The following is a 5,181-nucleotide window of genomic DNA, read 5'->3' on the forward strand; positions in this document are numbered from 1 at the left end:
GGTTGTGAGCCACCATGTGGTTGCTGGGATTTGAACTCTGGACCTTCGGAAGAGCAGTCGGGTGCTCTTACCCACTGAGCCATCTCACCAGCCCCCTCATCACAGTCTTTAGCCATCCCACCACAGTCTGTGTGTTGGCTGCTCCACTGTCCAGTTAGCCTCCAGGTGGGAAAGCAAGGGGGAGGGGAGGGGAGGAGACAGACAGAACCTGGAGGACAGATGCCAGCCAATCTAGTCCAAACACCGAACTGCAGACTCTGTGAGAGGCTCTGCCTCAGAAAATATGGTGAAGCGGCTGATGGGATGCTTCAGTTGGTAAAGACGCACCTTAAAGCTTAAGAACCAGATTCAACTTCCAGAACCCACAAGAAGGTAAGAGAACTGAATCCACAACATTGTCCTTTCACCCCTCCACATTGTGTGCCCATAATGGACATCATACACACACTCACTCTTGGGCACACACCCACTCGAGTGAACACATACACAGGCACACACATGCATTCACACACACAATTTTTAAATGACAGAGAGCTGGGACGGTTGTACACGCCTTAATCCCAGCACTCTGGTGGCAGAGGGTGGTCTATATAGAGTTCCCGGTCAGCTGGGGTTCATAGTGAGACCCTGCCTCAAACAAATTAAACAAAACTGAAAGCTAAGTAAATAAAATAATTAAAAACATAAATAAAAATGGGGGAGAACAGTGGAAGAAGACCACCCCCCCCAGTGGCCCTCAGCCTCCAGATGAGAATGTAGGGACACATAGCACAGGCTTACAGGCAGGTGTACGTATGATATATAGACACAGACAGACAGACACAATTATATACATATATGTGTGTGTGTATATATGTGTATGTGTGTATGTATATGTATATATACACACACACACACATAGTTAAACCCACCCTTTCTGGAGTTTGTGCCTCATGTCCCTGTGATCCGTGATTATTAAGGGAAGTGGTAGTCAGCCACCACTGCTCTGTTGTATCAAGAGCTTTTAAAACATTAACTCAAACTAGGAGTTGTGGCTCATGCTTATAACCTTAGCATTCAAGAGGCTAAAGTAGGAGGTGTATACTGAGCTTGATGCTAGCCTGGGCTACACAGTGACTTCCAGACCAATCTGGGCTACAGAATCAGACCCTGTTTCAAGAAACAAGAATGCATCAAAAAAAAAAAAAAGAAAGAAAGAAAGAAAGAAAGAAAGAAAGAAAGAAAGAAAGAAACAAGAAAGCAGAATAATCCAGAAATTCCTGTGTACGAACCCTCTGAGGAGGAGGTGAAGTGTGCTGTGTATTTTACTGTGGAACTCTGAACGGATTTTGAGTATTGGACCTGTCCAGTCTCCCTAGTCCTCCTCAGTTCTGGGGAGTGTTTTCCTCTTTGTTCATAGCTGTTTCTGTTTCCATCGCAGAAAAAAAATAAGTATGAAAGAAAGGGAGAAAGGAGGGAGAGACGGAAAAGGAAGCAAGGAAAAATAGAAAGAAGGAAGAAAGGAAAGAAAACAGAGTTGCTATCTTGTCTGGGGTTTACCCAGCTGGAAAGAGGACTCCAATTTGGACCCTGGTCTAAGTCCGTCTACTCCCAGACACTGCTTTATCTAGGAAGTCAGTTAATTTGCCCACTCAGTCTTTAGTGCCTGGAGTTTTGAATCTCAACCAAAAGAAAAAGCACAGAAAAATAAAAACAAGACAACTCCCAAACTTCAGAAAAATCCACCAGCCTTAGTTATGGGCCCTAGGAAGCATTGGGGGATTTAGGAATTGGAGAGATAGGGGTTTGGAATGACAATTGAGGGGTGGGTGGGGGATTCAGTTTGTGGCCAAATTCTAATAAGCAGGATGGAGTCTACGTGGCTTGGAAGTTCACAGGCTGGCAGGCGAGAAGCTGTGAAATCTGTTTGTCTGGTCCAGGGCATGCTGAGTTTCCATTCTCATTTCTAAACCTTCTAGGCCTGAGTCTTCGAGACCCTCCCCCATTGTCGCACCTGCTGGCAGCGGGGGCTCCAGTGAATGGACACCTTTCAACAATTCTTACCCCTTCCCCCACCTTTTACATAGCTGAGCCCAGAGACAAAAGGCGTCCAGAGTCTAGAGCTCCGTGCTCATCCTCTGCCAGCTCCAGGGAGTGCCAGACAGCTGGAGCCGAGGCTCCACTACACCATTCACACTTTGCCGCCTGCCCAACCCACTCCCTCCTCCTTCACTCCATGGCTAGGAGATCCCAAGATCCTCCCCGAGGTTCCCTGAAGGCTGAGGGTGGCTGCTGCCTGTGGAACCGGCAGGGAGCCTGGTGCATATGAGCGTCCATAGCTCAGACTACAGGTGCAGATTATTTTGTATAGGGTAACAGCGCAGTGGGTACACAGCAGCCCAGCGGAAAGGGGTGCAGGGTAACCCGAAGCTCTTTGCCAGATCTCACTGCCCTGATTTCTGGCCTTGGTAGCTTCCCTGAAGTACATTGGTCCCTGTCTTTCTCAGCTAGTTTATTTATCCACCAGTACGTGTAACTTACTCACTGAGTGCTCACAGGAAATGGCTCGGGTCTGCTCTCTTCAATGTTAGCAGGTCGGTCGGCAGTAGCACTAAGATGCGAATCCAGGTCTTCCACACCTTGAGTGCAAGACTGAGGATTGCTACCCTATCCAAATTCTGCCAGTCTGCTGTTTACCGATATTCCCAGATTTGTAGACAAGCATCAACTTGGCTTTTCCTGTCCTCAGGACTAGCCCAGTCTGGCCCTGCTTAACCTCTGAGATGCACATTATGTTTCCAAGGGTAGGCTGGGGGAAGACTTGGTTATCCTTTAGTTCTGGGAGCTGCCCTGAGGGGTTCGAAGCCCAGCTTGAATCAGATGCCACAGGTATGACTCCCTGTTTTGCAAGACCTAGGCCCACCTTCAGGGAAAATCAGGATCTATTAAGATGGGTCCACAGTGCTTCCAACTTTGAAGTCGTGGGCCAATGTATCAAAGACCATTACCATGTATCATTAATCACAATAAGATTTATCATTAATAATGATAAAAGAAATAAAAATTTAAAACAATCCACCCACAACAAGCCAACTGCTTGGGGGGAAATGTCACTTTTGTGAATGGGAGTCTGGGAAAAGGTGCTCAGGTCCTCCATGCACACCAGTTAGAGCCCCACCCCTTGCCTCTTAGGTTTTCCCACCTTGGTAAGTGGTACCGCAGACTAGGTCCTGGCAGGAGTCAACAGTATTACATCTCCATTTCTTTTTTTCTTTTTCTTTTTCTTTTTCTTTTTCTTTTTCTTTTTCTTTTTCTTTTTCTTTTTCTTTTTCTCTTTCTTTTTCTTTCCCTTTTCCTTTTCCTTTTCCTATGAACCCCAGACAGAGTTTCTCTGTGTAGCCCTGGCTGTCCTGGAACTCACTTTGTAGACCAGGCTGGCCTCAAACTCAGAGATCCGCCTGCCTCTGCCTCCCAAGTGCTAGGATTAAAGGCATGCACCTCCACACCCAGCTCAACACCTCCATTTCTTTTTTTTTTTAAAGATTTATTTATTATTTATTATATGTAAGTACATTGTAGCTGTCTTCAGACATTCCAGAAGAGGGAGTCAGATCTCCTTACGGATGGTTGTGAGCCACCATGTGGTTGCTGGGATTTAAACTCTGGACCTTCGGAAGAGCAGTCCGGTGCTCTTACCTGCTGAGCCATCTCACCAGCCCCAACACCTCCATTTCTTATTACCACCCTTGCCGGAGGTCCAAAGCCTAACAACACAGGAAAAAAGTATTTGGTGGCAGACACCCATCCAGCGCACAGACACACAGGTCTCTGCTAGTTTGTCCTGTTCCTTTGTGGATTTTCTTAGACCCACAAAGTCTTGTTCTATCACCCTAACTGACCAGCGATCTCTTGCTTGCTGCCTCTGCCTTGTTTGGAGGGCTATAGGCACACTCCACCTCTCATAGCCAGCTGATTTAAGAATAACTATTTCACAAGCAGAGCCTTTTCCCTGTGACAATCACCGTATAAATGCTTTCTTTGCATTTTATTACTTAATTTTTTTGTTTGTTTGTTTGTTTTGGAAACATGGTTTCTCTGTGTAATTCTGGCTGTCCTGGAACTCTCTGGGTAGACCAGGCTGGACTCGAACTTGGAGATATACCTGCCTCTGCCTCCTGAGTGCTGGGATTAAAAGCATATCTCACCACTGCTCTGCAAAACATTTTTCTTTACATTTATGAATTTATTATTTGTATGTGTTGGGGGTGGGGTACATGCCACAGCTTATACAGAGGACAACTTTATAAAGTCTTTTCTCCTTCAGCCTCCTTCCATCTTGTAGGCAAGCCCCATTGCTCCCTAAGCCATCTTCCCTGCCCTTTCTTTCTTTCTTTTTTTTTTTTTTGGTTTTTTGAGACAGGGTTTCTCTGTCTTTTTTCCATTATTTTGAGACAATCACCTTGTGGTCCTGGATGTCCTAGAACTTGCAATGTAGACCAGGTTGCCTCCAGAGTGTTGGGATCAAAGGTGCACACCACCACATCCAGTTTAAACACAAATTGAAATCTCTGCTCTAGGGTGGATATGGTGGTGCCTCTGTTTCCCTGCTGGTTGTAGAGGCTGAAGCTTCAGGAAGTCAAAGCTAGCCTCAGGCCACACATACACCAGGGACAAATTAAAGTCTTAGCGCTTTAATTTCCTAGTCTGTGAAAATGGTCATTATAATAATAATTACCTTCCTGTATTCTGATAAAGATGAGATAAGAAAAGGTGGGGGGGTTGGGGGGGGAGAGCTGGGCGTGGTGGCACACGCCTTTAATCCAAGCACTCGGGAGGCAGAGGCAGGCAGATTTCTGAGTTCGAGGCCAGCCTGGTCTACAAAGTGAGTTCCAGGACATCCAGGGCTATACAGAGAAACCCTTTGGGGGGGGGGTGTGGATAAAAAAAATAAATAATGAAAATCTTAAAAAAGAAATTATACATATTAAAGTTTAAATATTACATTTGTTTGTTTGTTTGTTGTGTATACACACAGTACATGTGCCTTGCGTGGTATGCACATAATACACAGACATACTTAGAGGCAAAACAGGAATAGTAGATACTTTAAAAATAATTAAGAGAGGGATTAATAAGATTTCAAGGACTTGCTTTTCTTTCTTTCTTTTTTTTTTTTTAAAGATTTATTTATTTATTATATGT

This window comes from Mus caroli, chromosome 12 (assembly GCF_900094665.2).
Source record: "Mus caroli chromosome 12, CAROLI_EIJ_v1.1, whole genome shotgun sequence".
Lineage (NCBI taxonomy): Eukaryota > Metazoa > Chordata > Mammalia > Rodentia > Muridae > Mus > Mus caroli.